The sequence below is a fragment of the Hetaerina americana genome, unplaced genomic scaffold (assembly GCF_022747635.1).
Source record: "Hetaerina americana unplaced genomic scaffold, ioHetAmer1.1.p SCAF_20, whole genome shotgun sequence".
Lineage (NCBI taxonomy): Eukaryota > Metazoa > Arthropoda > Insecta > Odonata > Calopterygidae > Hetaerina > Hetaerina americana.
The window spans coordinates 8,490,952-8,509,937 of NW_027286764.1; the positions used below are offsets into that span (position 1 = coordinate 8,490,952).

At 42.9% G+C, this 18,986-nt stretch overlaps 1 protein-coding gene across 1 annotated transcript in view; it reads right to left on the reverse strand.

The window, feature by feature from the left end:
• Positions 1–18,986, reverse strand: part of LOC139688573 (uncharacterized) — a 490,329-nt gene that overhangs the window by 171,385 nt on the left and 299,958 nt on the right. The window lies entirely within an intron of this gene.

Consider the following 18,986-nt stretch of genomic DNA (forward strand, 5'->3'; position numbering starts at 1 on the left):
GTGTCAAATGGATTGCACCAGTCTTTCAGCTAGCTCTTAGTACTAGGTGGTGAGCAATTAAGGGGTTGTTAGCTATGAATTCCCTCCCGATCGGTATTTCGTCTTAACGAGGCTTCTGGATAGTAATTTACCATTTCTCCGTCTCCAACTCACCAGAATGAGGACTTTGCTCCCTCCGAGCGGTTCTACTGGGTGAGGTCCGGAAAAGTGGTTTGGCACGCATAAAACATGAGTCGAGTTCTGTCTCATTCCTTTTTTTCAATAAATATCGCCCCTTTCTAAATATGAAGGAGCACGAAAGGCAAGAGAAAACTAATAAAAGTTGAGACTTCTAGCTAAGAATGGTAAATCTCAAATAGCAATAGCAAGAAATAATATGCGATGAAATTGCAAATTGCAATTGAATACAATTTATTTTGATAATACACAATTATTCTTATTGTTCTCATGATATGTATCACCCTTTCACTGCTAATATATCGTATATTTGCATAATAATCATTTCCCAGTCAATTTCGCAAGTTTTTCAAACCCCGTCGCCTTTATACATGGGTGTTTCTTTCCTGCTGCGGAGAGTTTCCTCTTTAAGGATATCAATCCAATATCCTGATACTTGTCCCAAAATTAATATAAATATATATATATATATATATATATATATATATATATATATATATATATATATATATATATATATATATATATATATATATATATATAGTATATATACATTCAAACACGAAATCCCGCCAAACGGCGAATAAATACTCATATATACAGAAACAGATATAAGGAAAAGGGATAGAAACACATATAAAGGACGAACACAATAAAGGTGGGGAAGGCGGAATCGAACGGATCACTTGAGTAAAAATATTTCCTTGACCTGGAGTCGAACCTCGGATCTTTCCACTTGCCGGGCGGATGCTCTTAACTTAATTTATTGTGTTCGTCCTTTATATGTGTTCCTATCCCTTTTCCTTATATCTGTTTCTGTATATATGAGTATATATATATATATATATATATATATATATATATATATATATAATTATATATATATATATATAACACACACACATATATATATATATATATATATATATATATATATATATTCAAACTGTACCCAATTATTGTCTAAGAAATCTTTGAATTATATTTCTTTATTTTGTAACGTATTTTTTGCATAACCACGATCAAAATTTTTACACATGGCGTTGTTTGCTTGTTGACGTATCTACGCATGTAAATTACGACAGATTAGGCGAAGAAGGAGATTGTTTATTCTCAATCTCTCCCCAGTAGAGACATTTTGTCATTATTACGCCTGTCGTGTGGAATGGAATCGGCATAAGGAGTCTCGTTGATTTGAAATTGATAAAGTACATCTTTCAAAATCATTCATTTGATTTTAAGTTGTTCTTTTTCAACCGTGTTGCATCGTAATTGCTTATTATTGGTATTACATTCCTATTTTGTGTGGCCCGTGGAAAATTCCGGACCGTAAAGAGGCACGCGTCGAAGGAAGATGAGTAGTAGCCTGAGGGCAAGATGCTGAGGGGATAGGGTCGAAGCAGGGGCGAGGAAGGTGCCATAGGAAGGGATTCTTAAAGTGAAGAGCAGATAAAAGAAGGCTTTACCCCCCTCTGACTCACGAGAGTGTCGAGGGAGTTGGCGGGGAGGGACGAGATGTGAATGATAGCGGACATCATTTCGTCCTTCGAGGTCAAGATATGCACGCCTCATGGATCTACGCGCTCTTACTAAAAGTTAACATGGCGACGCCAGTTCTCCACTTTCGACCGATGTTTATTTCGGGAATTCATTTAATTAAAAAAAAATGTTTCTTCAAACAAATTGTAGTTAATACAAGATCCGTCCCAAAGGTAGTTTGATTGAGTCGAAAAAAATGTATTGTCAGAATTGAGAAATTCGTAAAAAAGTCTTGGAAGTAGCACCCGTGTGCGTCGACACACCGCTGCCAGAGGGCTCTCCACGCCTCGTACGCCTTCTGGAAGGCGGCGCCCGGGATGCTGCTTAGCTCCCTCGTCACGGCCTGTTGTAACGCTTTCACCGAGCCGTGGTGACGTCCTTTCAGCACTGATTTGAGGCAGTGGGGGAAGAGTAAGAAGTGTGGTGGGGCAACGTCTGGGCTGTGGGGTGGCTGAGGCGGGGTCGAGAGACTCTTGGCAGATCCGCGTGCGAGTTTCCTTTTGTTCGTCCGAGAGCACTCCCGACCCCAACCTCGCAGACACCTTTCTGGTGCCCACGTTCTCGGTCATGAAAAGTGGATGCACATCACTCTTAGGGATACCAAGTTTATGAGAAATAATTCGAACCCTTGACCTGCGATGGCTGTCTAAGAAATCCTTCGTTCATGCAAGATTTTCGTCACTTTTTGAGGTCCAAGGGTGTCCTGAACTTTCGACGTCTTCAACATCTTCTCCACTCTCCTGAAATAATTTGTGCCACTCAAAAACACCCCATCCACCAATGTCGTTATCACCATTTGCTGCATTGAGGATGGCATGAGTCTCTCTCCCGGTTATTCCAAATTTAAATCAAAATTTGATTGCGTAGCGCTGTTCCAAAAACTGGTTCATTGGCGGAACGTAAAGAGTTCACGTTATAGAGGTTTCGCAAACGAACGATTCGCACTCCGTAAAGGCTGGGGGCCATCGGCTGCCGTCGGCCTCGAGCCTTTCCTGAGACTCCTCTCCCTCGGACTCAGAAAAACCACCGCCCGTCCATCCGCCTATCCGGGAATAATAAAGTTCTCCTACCTTTGGGGCGGACCTTATATTTTTACATAAAATTTAATGTTTCAGTAATTCATGAAGCCGCATCAAAACTACGGTTTCATTTAGCTGAAGGCAGGACGGTGCTTCTTGCATGAGCTATACCAATTCGGCAAGCAACAGGAGGCATTTAAAAATTTGAAATTTTGTTCGAGTTTTTCCTGATTTCAGCCGCCTTATTAAAGTTCTCGGAAGTTTATGACCCTAACTTGGTTAATGCTGAGTAGCAGACCTTTTTGTAAATCTCAATATCTTCCCAGATGGTTGCTCGGTAAAACTTTGTATATTACGAAGCCCTTTAACGATCTTCATATCAATGATTTTTTTCTTCCTTTAAATATTAAAGTGGAATGAAATAACGAAGGTTAAGGGAAGAGGAAAATTAAGGTGTTAGGAGTCGCCTCTCTGTATGGACTACTCCAAGGTAGAGTGCCTCAATCGAACTGGCTGTCGTAAGATCCTCGCACTTCAGATTATTTGAAAAGTTCTAAATTCTCTGGATTTCTTACTCCCACTTTGAATATTTGTCTAGACTATTAATCACCACTCACACTCGTTTAAAAGTCTGTTTGAAATTTTTATTTTGCTCCCCATCCATCTGCATATAATATATATAATTCATCATTAATAATAATTCATGAATAAATAATATATAATTCAGCCAAATCTCCGATTCCCATGAAACAGGATAATTTGACATTAGAACCAACAGGCATTTTCGTTTTTTAACACATCAAAATCAATTTTTAGTAGAAAACTGGAGAGTTGAAAAAATAAAATTTCGTTCGATGGATTTAATGCTAATCACGCATAATAAGTCCCGAGAGGAATAAATACATGGGACAAATAAAGAAGAAAGTACAGTGTAAAAAATACCAGGGAGTAAGCCCATTAGAATCAGATAGGGTAGGATGGAGGGCTACAGTCAACCAATCCTAGGATTTAACTACCAATGATGATGTGATTAGCGTGAATTAAATTTTCAGATATGAATTTATAATTTTTGCACGGAATGAAAAACACTATGAATTGACAGAATCGGACTATCATTTCGGACGCTGATGTCTCCGTTATACTATTTTCCGGGGTTGTGGATTCCATTACAGATTCGTTCAACACGAAACCGTTCGCCGCCACCCTGCCTTTTTCCTTCTCCTCCCCCTTTTTCATCCGCCTCCTTCCCATTTTAATCCAGGGGACGTCATTAATCCCGTTCCCCTTCCATTCCCTCCCCCTCAGGCCGTCATTCCCTCCCATCATCTCGCTCATTCCCAGATGCTCTCTATTTCATTCCCATTCAAATCCTTTGAATCTCTCCTCCTTTGACTCCTGCTTTCTCCATCTTTCCCTCTCACCCCCGTATCACGTTTTGCTTGTCATTTATTTCGCTGCGTGAAGAGGCTTTTCCAAGGAGACAGGGTTCGTTCAGCGGTTCAATTCATCGATGACCTCCGAAAAATGTCCTGGAATGCGACCGACGACCGTGCTGAAACCCGCGTCGTCATCCTCTCGTGGAATGTTTGAGTGTTCGGCTGATCGCCGGCTCGGAATACATAATAGCAGCAATTATGGTGAGAGGAAATCAATGATCAAGATGCCATATTATCCAGTGAGAGTGGTAGAACGGGGGCAAATGCGTTCTATGAAATGCAGGAGCACAATGGACAAGGGAAGCGGGAGGTAAGAGTAAGTCAACTCATGTCTCAGGCACTCTGTTCAATCGCTTCAACGAAGGCCCTCGAGGTTCACAGATGCCCATTCTGTCGAACTATCGGCCATTTGCAAATAATCACCTTCTACAATTGATGCAAAATCTAAATTCCAGTTAAATTTACTGAAAGTCACGTGAATTACATATTGGTTTTAGAATGACAATGATGAAGGCCGGGTGCAAAATCGCCAATCCTCGACTTGGATTGATAATTATTTAAAGAGGCTCAGTACTTCTAAATTTCGCAAAATGTTAAGAATAAGCTGGCCTTTGTGTGCCTACGTTTGTCTTCCGAACACTTAATTGATACAACAGCATTGAAATATGTCAACAAAATAGTGTAAGACTGCCATGAGTCGGAAATTTAATCATCCTTCATGTAATTCACAGCGTTATCTGTACATATTATGCGAAAATATATATCTGGAAAAACGCTCTAAGGATTTGCGTCAACTTGTAATGATTCGCGTTGAGATATTGTCTTGGTTAGAGGGCTTCCAGAAAGTAACCTCCGTGATGCCATACGAAATACACAAATAGATGGTGAGCATTTATTATTTTCATCTCAAAACTACCTGCCTCTACTATTTTGATGCTTATTTGCCCAATAGTTTTAAGAATTCTTATCTCTAAACTAGTTTTCAAAAATTCTTTCATCATAAAATTCTACCGCCATAAATCGTAGCCAGCCGATGACGGCATCTGGAAGTTCCTCCTCGAGACGACTGCAAAACATGCAGTAGCCAAACTTTTCAGTCGTATCCCCATGCAACAGAGACGCATAAATCTGAGGAAAACTTTCTGAAGATTTCAGGTAACGCAAAACTCCGGTTTCCACGAACGTTTGCATTAATCACAGAAGGGGGCGGCCCCTTCTCTCATCATCATGGACATTTATGGTCACTCTTAAACCATCAACATCACTGACGCACTACCGTTGATCACATTTGATCCGTACATAGCAAAAATTTCCCGACGAATTTCAGCAGCTTTGAAGTTTTTTTTATCGATAAAAGTCTTAACATTGAAGGAACTTCCAATTTTGCGGGAATTTAAATTGCATTGTTCATTCTGACTCATTACTTTGACTCAAAACGACAAGCGGCGCGACGTTCCAACCACTGCAGTTCGAGGCGAACCGACCTACTGTGTGCAGCGATCATTCGGCTAATCCCACTACTTCTCAAGTTACACAGAAGTTCCTTTCTGGACAGTCACTGTATATTATATAATTTAATGGATGACTGGATACCAACCATTCACTTTTTTGTCTTTTTTAGAATGTTATTATCGATTCCCTCTGAAATGTTTTTGAATTGTCTTGTGCTGACACATCTTAATGCGTTGCAGCATGAAGTCAATAAATAGGAACGCATAACTTACGCGATTCCACTAAAGACAAGTGAATAAAAGCACAAGGAAGGTTTTCAGCAATGATCCAAAAATTCCAGGCACTACGCATTCAATCCCACGCACCCGGTCAACGCACTAGCGCCGCATTCAGGGCAACTCCCGCTCTCAGACGTGACAACGAGCCTTCGCCTGCAATTGGCAGACGTCTTTCAATCGCAAAACTCCGCGGGCTTCTCCTCAAGTTCTTTATGTGTCACTTTCATATCGATTCAGTTTTGCTCCCCCGTCGACGTAATCCGCCATTGGCTAAATACTTGTCAGAAGGGCGCCGTCGTTATTTTCGCTGTCGGTCACGATGGCCTCCGAAGCCATCCATCCAGCCTCTGCAGTCTAACAACGTCTCGAAGCCCACTCGCCCTCCATACCTCCCTCACCCCGCATTAATAATCCCTTCTCCCATTCGCCCCGCGGACTCCACTTCCCACTCCCAGGGGTCTGCCCCCTCCACGGGTCACCCCCCCCGACACGCCTCTCCTCCCCCCCACCCCCAACCCCTGGAGCCTTCAAGTGACGGATCAAAAATAATGATCCGGGCCATCAACAGAGATCTCTGCCTTCGCCTCTCTCCTAATCTTTCCTTCTCCCCTCCGTAAGCCTCGCCGCCCCCCCCGCTGACACTCCCCTCTGCCAACCCACCCGAACAAACTTCCTTTAACGATACCTCCCCTTTTTCTCCGTCTAGTGCAGTGTGGCCATGTTCCCTTATTCTTATTCGGGTATCATATTCAACAAAGTAAACACTAACCCGTTGGCGATTCAAAATCATTTCGACAATAATATGTCAATAGGTAATTTACAAAAATGACTATTCCATGCATCGATACTTGCTGGCCACTGCTGATTATTATTTTTTGGAGAAATTCTTAATTCAGAGAAATATTGAAGTCATGGAAAATAATCTGGCATTTTAAAGTGCTCATGAGACTAGGAAAAGAAGTATCTTTCATAACAATGAACAGTTAAGTAAAATTGAAAGAGATTACCTTTTCTATTTGTTCATAAATGATTATTTGTATAATTAATCAGTTGTCAATAAAGTTTTCCTAAATTCTCCCCTCAATTACAGTCTTCAACATCCCACTACTGCTCAATACGCCCTTCATCCATTTTTCCTACCTACTTAGAATTTCTCCCAACAAACCCCTCTCTTCGCCACCCATACCACGTTCTCCCTCATTTATTTCCTTCTCTGTCCATTTCACCTTCTCTATTCTTCTCCACACCCACATTTCAAAAGCCTCCAATCTACGTTTCTCCTCCTTTTTCAATGACCACGTTTCCGCTACGCTCCATATCAAAGTTTTTACGAGTCTTTTCTTAATATTCTTATTCAACGTCTCTCTCATCAACTCCCTCTTTGAGAAAGCCTCTTTTCCTAGCGCAATTCTTCTCCTTACGTCCCTACTATTTTGACCGAGTTGGTCCTAAACACTTCCGAGATTCGTAAATTGTTGTACCTACTCCAGTTTTTGCCCTCCTATTTTAATATTTAGTTAAGTCTTTTTCTTTCTAGAAAATCGCATAATCTTTGTTTTATTAATATTGATTCTCATCCCATATTTGTCGCACTGAATTTACAATTCACTCAGCAATGCCTGCAAACCATTTGGAAAATGTACTCCAGAGTCTATTTTACACCAAACTTTTTTTATTATGGAGCAATTTTTCTCTTAATCAATACGTAATTACTTTCATAGGGGGCAAGGGTATATTCAACAAACATGGACGCTGTATCGTTATTTATGTACATTTCGAACAAAATGCTTAACTTGAAGTGTGCACGAAAGAGCATTGGGTGGCCAGTCGTCCCTCATTTTTCCCACTCGGTCTCCGCCTGGCTCCAGCGAGTCCGTCCCCGGTGCCGGCCGGCCCTGAGGGGGCGACGGAGGAACCCATCCTTCCGAAGAGGGGCCCCACTAACTCGGAGAGCACATCCCCTGCGTCCCTTCCATCCGCTCCTCTTTGGCTCGTCTAAATAACACTTCCCGGCTCCAAACGCGTTAACTACAGCGCCGCCGTCTGGTGCGCGGGGCCCTCCTTCCGGCAGGCACCAAGTGCATTTGACGGCAAACAAGCGATCCTCGAATTAACTCGTCGCCTTCCATCTCGCGGAGGACGGGAATAACTTGCGCGGGAGTAATGAAAGGGCGCATCCCTCTCTCTGCATACACGTCCCTCGGCGTCCTAATCCGCGCCAAATTCGGTGCACTGCCCTTCCGCACGCCCTTGGCCCCGTGCCGTAGGTCAGCTGGCGACGCGAGGGAGGCAAGCCTCCCCTCTTCTGCGCCGCTCCCTCCGCCCCCCGTGGGGCCCCTCACACCCGGGCCCCAGCGCTAACTCCGGGCCTCGTCTTCGCATGCCTGAATCCGGGGGGAGCATCGATATCATTTAAGTGAAGAAAAGTCTGTGATAATTTCATTTTAAGTATTTCCCAGAAAGAACTATAAGAAAGGAATAATACTTGTCAGCCCTGCGAAAAATAATGGAAATATAGTTCTCTCAATCGTAACTCTCTGCTGTATTCCGTCCCATAATTCCACACTCTCCTCGTTTCCGTTATACCTCCACCGACAGCGAAGGTGAGGACGACCTAGCCAATGCGAATTAGACGCCGAATTGGAAGTTCCCCATTTTTGTCAAGAAATTCCCTTTAACATATTTCTCTATGTGTATGGATTTTTTATTGCATTCCGTTTAGTGAAAATTTTCAAATTTTTTACCCACCGAGAAATTGGTTTCTTCTTCTGATAACTCTCATCAAAATAAATGTGTAATTTTCGGGTCAGCGAAATTTTACTACGAAATATTGAAATGAAATAAAATAATTGACTTTGTAATTCCACAGACTTTATTTTAAAAACACGACCCAAGTTTCGACGTTCAACGTCGAAATCGTGTTTTTAAAATAAAGTGTGTGGAATTACAAAGTCAATTATTTCATTTCATTTCAAAATGTTATGCAAATTTCATAAAGTTACGCATGAGACAACACATTTTACTGTGAAATTAAAAATTTTAAAAGCAACAAGTAAATTACACGAATTCTTTAGCGAAATACGCGCATGGAAACATTTCATTGGAGAGTATGAGCCTTCTCACTTTCATGAGCGATTTTCCATCTTTTCCCAGTTGTCCCGCTGCGTCTTTCACTTGGTGCGTGTGGTGTCGGGGGTCCAATCGACGAGATAACGCGGGCAACATGGCGAGGGCCGAACGAGGCGCCGGCGCTTCCTCCGAGGGCCTCGACGCCGCGGGTGCGCCTTTGTCATTCCTCTGCGCCGGGAGGGCACGCGCCCCACGTGGCCAGTACCCCTGGGAGGTAATTGCCCCGCCAGCTCGAGAGAACTTTCGCTTGATTAACGATATGGTCCGGGAGAAACTGTGAGAGCAAATGCGTGGACTAAATGAATCCCTTCGTCGAAAAGATAATCTTGTGTCTTTCACTGAGGAAGGTGAGGGGAAGAATGTTGTTCAAAAGTGAGTGTAATTCATTTCGTTTCTCTTCCTTGCGTTTAGCTGCGTTGCACTCATCTGAAGATAGAGATGGGAAACAAATTCAGGGGTGCTGGGCATGTTGGAGGAGAAGAGAGGATTGATGGTAGATAGTATAGGTAAGCGGGAGAGCAAGAGCCATGGGAGCATTTCCATTTGCGTTGGAATGCTGAAGACAGTGCTGGAGGGGTAACGATAGGAGTGCGTTGAAGAGTCAGGGAAAGGATTGCATATCGGCACTAAACGGTCTCCCTGCATTGACAAATTCAGGGACATTTTGCATTTTTTCAAAATGGCAATCCGAATATTAATATGATTCTCTGTTTAGAACAATGCCCTCCTCTCTATATCGTATGAGACATTAGAGTATGGATTCTTTTAAGACCTTGCAAGCTTTCATTATCCTTAATTCACTCTCCAATAGTGTATGCTTTTATTAATAGAGATTGAAAAACCAAGTTTCAAGGGAAAAAGCGACCACAATTTTTAAATTTAAATAAGAACGCAAAAAAACAAATGAGGAAAAATATTCATTTTTAAGCAGGAGTGTTGTTGAATGGAACCAGCTGCCTACAGTGTTGCTTGAGCCATTTACATTTTCATGAGTTTTAATAATGGGTGTAACGCTGCGTCAGGACAACGGACCGAGTAATAAACTTTATTGGTCGGTGATTATTAATATATCTATTAAGCATGTTATTCAGTGCATGATTTGAACGGCGTGAGAAGTTGGATTGTAAAAGTATGTGATGTCATGAGGGTGCGTGATTTTGGGCGTGGTATGACGTTAAACAGTGCGTGATTTTGGGCGAAGTGTGTTGTTGGACGGTGCTTTACTTTCTATGGTGTGAACCTGGGGCATATGCAATGGTGTGTTTACGGTTGGGAATTCCGACAATCTTTGCGTGCCATTGTTTTTAAATGCATTTTGTTCCCTACATGTTTTCGTGTGCGTTATATGAGTGCATCAATGGACCGTTGCCACAGGGCCTTTTGCTTAAATGTAACGAAATGTAAATAATGACAATAATATGTATCTGTATGAATCAGAGGTGTAATCAGGTGGAATTGCTTCATAATAAAATGAGTTTTTCCCTGAGAGCTTAAGTAATCCCAGCCGCGATAAATGACGGATGACTTATTAGGCTTAGACCTAATATGAATAAACAGGTCTGGGTAGCATGAGATGAAATATTAAAATATGCTTGATTTCAAAGTTTGCATTGGATTCATGTTGGATTCGTGTGATCAAAATGCATGGAGCGAACCGATACGGAATTCCACGTAAACGCCTCGATCCGGGCTCTGTCTGGGCGACTTGAGAGTCGGTCGGTCGTCATATTGCCGGTCAATGGGGAGCTCACCTCTGCTGCGGTTAAACCGCTCCCTCCCGCCGGCGTCTTGAGGGGTTTGAGAAGGGGGGGCTTCGGGGTGCGGGGGGGGGCAAAGGAGTCAAGAGGGAAGAGGGACTCGTAAATACTTGTCTTCAAATACGAAGAAATGCGCCAGGGGCGGTTTTTATGGGACGTAAAACTCTTATGGATGCGGTGGGGTGAAAAAATATGGATAAAAAGGGAAGCAGAAGAGAAACAGCCGCCTTAACGCTCCCCGCCATAAACCGGATGTAAAAATACGGAACACGTGCTCATCGATTTTCTCCCCATCCCTCCGTAAGCAGCGCGTGATGCATAAAGCGTCGCTCTCTTGTTTACGTCCCGCCTCTAAATGGAATGGGGTGGGGTCGGCCCAAGTGGGGACGGGAGGGATGGGAAGGGGCAGGAGGGGGGGGAGGGGAGGCCGGGATGGCACCGAGGGTTTGTGGCATCTCTTTGGCGTGCCAACCACGTCTTCTTGGTATTGGCGGATTCTTTTTTTGATCTCTCAGCCTTCTCGTCATATGAAGATGTCAATGCCGTGAGCATTTCTGGTCTTAAAAGCTGGAGAATCATTGGCACACGCGGTGGCAATTGCATGCGGGGGTAAGCTCTGCTCTCTTAGCGAATGTCCGCAATTTATATAAAAGAAAAATGTCGTGTGGCTCAGAGGGAGGAAACATGCCGCTTTTAACGGAGATATGTGCTCGGCACATTCCCAATTCCACTTTGAACAAATTCAACTCCATCAAAATTCGCCGCCTGAATTTGCGGTTAAAGTGTGAAGATAAAATTAGAACCAACTTATCTAGAATTCGAGTACAAGAGAGCTCCTGAGGTTCAAACGATTGATCTGCTAACATCACAGGATGCCCTGAGAAGTCATGCATGGTAAACGCCCCTTAAATCGGATATCTTCATTGAGCGTGTCCCTGCCACGTCTCTTTTTCGTCAAAATGTATCTCTCTATTCATTTAAAACCCTATGTAAACTAAATATTTGGGATTAACATTCAAACTTAACACTCTGAGTGAATGGTCATGAGTGTTTTGGTTGGAGCGCTTTTCCAGCAGTTTTGTTCACAGAGTTGGCAGCTTCTCGCGACTTTCAAAATTAGAATTCTATATGGAAGCTTTGAAGGCATCACTAAAATATGTTACTGGGCTCAGTTACTTACTTCGCATGCACGATCTGCTGTGCATGTTGTTAAATCATTTGGAAATAATATTGTTATAAAATTCAAAAGATAAATAGCTCTACTTTTTCTATATTAGATAGGTTGAAGGACGAACAGCCAGTATTTGCGTCTCCGAAATACAAGCCAAAGGTGTAGAACAATGAATGCAATATAGGTAGTGTACACTAATTAGTGATCTCCTGTTCTCCTCCAGGGACACTGTTGCATATCGATCGTGTAAAAAAATCCCTTTTGTACCAACGAGCATCGTTACGTGGGTCATTCATTAAGTCCTTAGAAAAAATAGGAAATGTATTTTGGGTAAATTTTGTTTACTTTGCAACACAAGCTCCTATTAACTCGATGCACTTTTCGTAGCTTTCCTCTAAAATGTTTGAGGCGTCCTAGGAGTAGTTAATGGGAAGGTCCATAAAATGGGCAGATACATATGTTGGAGATAGCCTCCATTTACGAAGTGAAACATTTTCCACCGAGCCATAATTTCAAATAAAAAAAGGGAAACTAAAAAGATCGCCGGGATCCAAGTCTGGTGAATACGGTGAATATTGTAATTATTTGAACTTTCATTCTATAATTTTAAACATCGAACCTTCGCAGGTCCACATCCGTGCATTGCTATGATGGATGAGAATTTTTTTACTTAATGAAGACCTTTTTTCTCGATTTCTCCGGTGCAACTACGAAGCATAATACTCTTATTTTATGCTAATTATTTTTTGTCAGCAATCAATGCAGATGATTCCGTGAGCATCCAAAAAAACTGTGGTCATCACCTTGTCAACCAATTTCACCGTCTTTGGAGTCGGATCTAATTTAGAAACCCACGTTTTCCACCGTTCCTTAGCCTTTGGATTTTACTGTTGTAGTGTGTCCATGTTTCGTCCAAAAATATGTATTGACGCCGAAAATCATCAGGATTGCGACGGATAAGCGCCAAATCAGTCTCCGAGTCGACACAACGATTGAGTTCATTTTACACTGGGAGCAAACGCGGCACCCAATCTCTCCGAGATTTTTTCACACCCAATCATTCGAGCACAGTTTAAATCACTGTGCCTTGTGATGTGCTCATGGCCTCAACTACTTGCGAAATTTTATTGGTCGTCACTCAGAATAATATCGTGGATTTAGTGAATCATTTCTGAGGAATCGTTTACTCATTTCCACCGAACGATACTCATAATTAGTGCATGCACGGCCTCGTTTTAACTCATTTACCCAATTTACCCAACAGCCGCAAACACAGGAACTGATGTATCATGAACTTCATTGACCTCGGCTTTGAACTCTTTTTGTGTAAAGTGTTTAATCTCCGCAGGTAAATATTTTTTTCTCAAATTTTCTAAATTAAGGAAAGATTTGTTGCTTCAGACGATAATGACTATGAGAGATACAGCTGGAACTTTAACAGCATGTCTAGTGAGAGATGAGGATTACTAAAAGCAAACCTTTCCCGATACTACAAGTGCCATTCCTTGGATTTTCTCAGTAGTTATAAGGAAAAATTCAATCACTTTGTTTCTAGCTTCGGTGTTTGCAGCAGGCCTTATTACTATAGAATTTTTGAAAATACCTAAGTACGATTTGCTTTATATTTCATTAATATAATTCTATTAATCTCTATGGTATATACCATTCGATTAATCTTTTCTTAATCTATAACGCAACATTACTTTCCGAGTATTTTTCTTGGTCAAATGTTTGAGAATCGGACGTTGGAATTTACTAAGTCCTGGCGGTAATGGCTTGAGTTCCATCGTTCCGATTGTAATTTCCTTGCCCTGGTTAGTTTTTCACTACTTCCTCTACGAAGTGGGGTAAGGAGTTCTCCGTTTAAATGATTTATGAATATCCCTCGCAAATTTATTTTCGTTTTTTTCCTCAATTTTTTGCCGGAGAAAATGTATATTTTCGTGACTAAGAAGGACCTTGTTTCTAAACCTGTTTGCAAATACATTTTAAATTCGCAAAAAATCGTCAAACATGCGCCTTTTATATTTAAAGTTTTCAAATTAGAAGTCAAGCGTGTCGATTAAGAGTGTTGATTGAGTGATATGTGAGAATGTGATACAGTAATCAAATCAAACGAAGAGTCTACAGGCTTAATTTAATCACCCCTAAAAAACTTGTACAACGCAGATAGATGTGCCAATATAAAAGCTGTAGTAACTCCTTTTGCAGGAGTGGTCTACTACAGTTTGCTTTTTAAATGGAGGGAAGGCGCATTAATGAAGCCAAAAATTTCCCATTGGCCCAAAACTCTTAAGAGCATCTTATGACTGTAAGCTGGTGATTTTCGTTAGTACTCTATAAGCTCATACCTAAAGGTAAAAAATTGCTCTCCGTTCCGAAATCAGCAGAAGCGTGTGAAGCGCAAGCGGAGTAATGTACTGGTGCACTATAATTCGCTCCCAGGGACTGGGCATTTATTCCCTGGGCTCCCGCCCGACTCTATCTATGCATGTAGTCTTCGCAGCGGCGGTAGAGGAGAAGTTTCATCTCGTGCTCGTAATATTTCGCCGAGCCGGAATGTGTCGACGGTGCGGTCTCGTACGCTTCTCCATCCACTCCCCCGCCTCCACCCCCCCCTCCCTCCCCGACCCGCTCACCCCATTCCCCTGCAGAGCACTGCGACATTCCTTCTAGTGTTCCAACAGGAGTCTGCAAGCGAACGGCGGTCTGCGCACACCGACTTTCAGACGGAAATCTATTATTAAATATAGTGAAAAATATACCTGCTTACCTAAATCGCCATGGGTCACTAAAACAATATTTTGAAGTGTTTAACTATTTTGATGCTATTGATATCGCATTATTACGGCCGTACTTTATTCCTGGTACAATAGAACTTTGATCAATATTCAAACTATGACTATCCGTCTCATAAAGTCCACATTTCAACTACGAATTACGCATTGATTAATGATTCGAAATGCACAGGGAACACTGTGGATCTGAATGATCGTTGTACCAAGAATAATTGTTCACTGGTGGTGACCGAGTATGAGTGTTTAAGCAGTAATCTCCATTTAGACATATATTGTCATATTTCATCAATCCCAAAAAGTATCATGTGAAATATTTTGAATCTCTCAATACCGTAAATCGAGCATTTTTCATGCAAAACTCAAGGTTTTTCAACTCTCATAGACTTTTTAGGTCGAAAAAATATCAAGATTTCCGTTTTCCAGATTCATTAGAGCGAATTTGAAAACGTTGATAATTTGGTGTAATCCGTTGAAGCAAGTTTTCAATTATTATTTTTAAAGGCTCACGGGAAACTGCAAAAACCTTAAAAAACACCCCCTTCCGGTGTTTTGCTCCGGACAAGAAAAGCAGCCGTTCTATGGGGGGGGGGTTGAGGATGGGTGTTCGGGTGGCACGAGGGGTGGCGGCAAAAGATGAAGGGGCTGGCTGTTGCCTGGGACGCCTCGCTGTTGCGGGTGCTCGGTGTGGCCCCCGCACTCTCACCCACCGGGGGTCGAAGGGGGGCAAACAAGGAAAAGAGCCACTCGGCGGATGGTGTCGACAAGTGTCGTGAGGGGGAGGAGTGGGGGAATGCTGGGACGGGGAATGTGTGCGCGTTCGAGCGCGCGCATTAACCAAATGAGTGGCGGTGCTCCCCCGACGCCTCCCTCCGCGACACACGTCCCTCCCCTCGCGGAGTGAGTGCTAACTTTTGGGCCGTGGAGACGAGGGTGAGGGGGCGAGTAGGGCTGACAGGAAGGAGGCCGTGGGAGTGGGGGGGATTATGCTCCACCCTCGAGGCCTCCGTCTGCGGCATTCGCGGAATCCGCGTCGTCCGAAATTGCGGCACCCTGGAGTCCAGGGGTGGGGGGAGAAGTAGCGGTTCGGGTGGACGGGCCCGCGTTACGCTCCTTGCAAGGCTCGCCACCCCTTCCCCCCCCCCGCTACCTCGTGCCTTCTGTCCCGCAGCAGTCTACCCCCTGCCGCCAACACCCCCTTTCGACTACCCTAGCTCGACCCTCGTCCGCCCCTCTCCGAAACGACCGTCGTGTGCAAACCGCCCGCAGGTGTCAAGAGGGGGGCGGGGTCGGATGACGAATGATCTCTTTTTTGTTTTGGACATTAGTTGAAGTTAAGTTTCGGTCACAGAAAATTTGCTCAAGTCGTCACGTGATCGCTCGAAACATGCGTCGAAACTTTTGACCTAAGGTCGTCGGTAAGGGAGGTTTGCTTGCGTGTGCTCATTTGGAGCATTCCTCCCGTCGAGTTCCAGTTCAAGTTTTAGCTTGTTCTCACTCTGGAGGAGGGAACTGGCGCTTAAGTGTGACTTATTATACGGAAGACTTGATAAAGAGAATGGTTTTCCTCCTCGCGAGGAAACACCTTGAACTAATATGGGATGCAAAAAGTCTTCCTCCGGACGATTTTTTACTAGCTTACCTCTATCCCGATGGCATCCATAGCAATGGTGCGAGAGCATTAGCTAAATCATTGCAAAACTATGAATGTTGCCAAATAATGATGAGCATAAAATCGGCAGTCAGACTACCCAAAGAGAGAGCGAAGTGTGGGGTCATTCGATAAGCAATTTAGGGTGCTTGCAAAAGAGAAACTTAGTGCGCATAATCGAAGTACGTTAGCTTACTAAATCCCGGGAAAGTTACGAATATGATGGAATAAGAGAAGCAACTGCTGAAAAACATGCTCAAGGTATAATGATAAATAATGTTTGGACTTCATAAGAATGACAAACATTATAATTTGTATGAATTCAATAAAAAAAACATCAGGTTACAAAACATGTTGATGAAAATATACACATAAGGTATGGCAAAGAAATTGCGTATATCTAAACTACAGCGATTCATAAGGAGCATTAATGAGTAAAAACGCCTGCAATTTTCAACGTAATTATTTAAGGACTTAATATTTTTAGTAACTTTTTACGCATACCTCCTTTCATTAACTTATCGGAAATGATTTCAGTCCCCAATTGATGCGGGAGGTGAGGCGTTGATGTATTTTTCATGAGTATGCTTAGCTAAGAAATTGGGTGATGTAAGGGAAAGGAGCTCACCGGGAAAGTTTATCGCTGATACTCAAATTCTGAGGGGGTAAGGAACTGCTCATCAAATAAGTTACCCACATAAATTACGGCGCTTCTTATGTAAGTAGATGAAGCACCAATCCTTGCTCATAAATTATGCAATGCATTAGGTTGAAATCTCGCTCGCGGCCTTATCTGTGCAAGTACGATATTGGAGGGCGATTTTTTTCCAAAGTGACGGCAAAATTATGCATGTTTCTCAGGGTTGGAGGATGAAGTGTGTCGTTCACGTAGCGATGTGAATGCCGCTCGTGTCGAGGGTACTCGTGCAGAGGGGGCACGCTGGGGAAGAAAGAAGGGGGCTGGGGCGACGTAAGCGTGACTCTCATGGAAATATATATTATAAATTTTGGATGGAAATAGCGAAATGAGTGAGGGGAAAGGGGTCGCGCAGCTGCGTTATGAAATGGCAGGTGTGACACCCGCCGCCGACCACGCGACTGCATTCTGCTTTCTTCGGCGAACGCGGCGGGCGCGGAATATTATGTGGCGCTCGCATTTTCCCTCCTCGAGTAGACCTCCGTTACGGAAGACTCTCATCCACCGGGTATTTTCTATTTGACCCGGATCTTATGCTCTTAAGTTTTACGATCAGTAAAATTCGGTGTGTGCCCTTTTTGGGTGCCTTGATTTCTTGTAAACATTAATTATAAATTTAATATTTATATCCACATAAGCGAGACAAAATATAGCTGTAGTTCAGTGAGGAAAGCCATTTCTAATTTTGTCTTCTGAATCTGGAACGAGTCCAAAAAGTAATCAATTGCGTGGGTATCTCATATTGGTCCAATATGGGTTGGTAAAAAAATAACTAATGGGCGATTTCGAGTGGAGAATAAAAGAAGGGTGCAGCCATTTCGACGAGCCAATCACAACAACTTCCACCGATGGTGAGCTCATTTAAACATAAACTAATATGGATTGACTGAAAAAACTTAAAAGCAGTCTCTCTCACTCCAACTTGGTGCATCAAATACACTCTACCGGAGCAAGCAAAATAATTCCTTTAAAATAATGTAAATATTTGGTAAATTTCTTAAAATCGTTTTTTCAATATATTATCGAATTGACATTAAATTATTTTGAAAAGGATGCCATTATTCCCTCCCTATGGCCGGATAAGGTTTTCGTTGCTTGATTGAGGGACTGGGGGCATTCGAGGCGTTGGCACAACCCCCTCCATGCCTCTTTCCACCCCCACCCGCCTCCCGCCGCGCATCGCGTGAGACCCAGCTCGGCTCTGCACTTCGCTCTCGGTGCGTCGTATATACGTGCTTTTGTGTCCGCACGCCATTTCAGTTTCCGCGCTCCTTTTTTTTAGTCTCTGCGGGGGTAGAGGAGGTGATGAGGAGCGTCTCATTACCCGAGGGGAGGGCAGGGGGGACCGGGGGGGGGGGGGTATGAGGGGTATTGGGGGGGGGAAAGAAGGCGTGGTTGAGAGGGGAGGGAGGCGAGCTACACCTCGGGTCATACCCGAGAAATCCGCCGTGGTATCCAGTGACAAGTAATTTTTAAGTTCGTCCACAGCTAAAGTGGAAACAATAAGAATTTCCCCCACATTCAAATGCCAGGAATGAGATCTTTTTTAATAGGTTGCTATTAGATATAGACTAGGACCGAGTCACTGCAGCCGAAAGATATTTATCAGTTTAAACTGGTTGATTGAAAAACTTGATCGATGCTCAAAAGAAGTGATTTTTAAACTATGTCTTCACCTAGAATAACAATCATTTAAGTTCAAGACTCTGCGGTGACGTTTCTCCCATCAATATTTTTTTTCGAATTGGTATAGAAGGAGCGTAAAATTATCTAAGTTCAGTTTTTACATTTTCTTACCTTCTCTCCGGATTTGAAGGAAAGAATGAAGAGCCTTTGAAAGTGTATGAAGGAGTGGGATTTCACGTTCACGTGGTTCAATCTTATC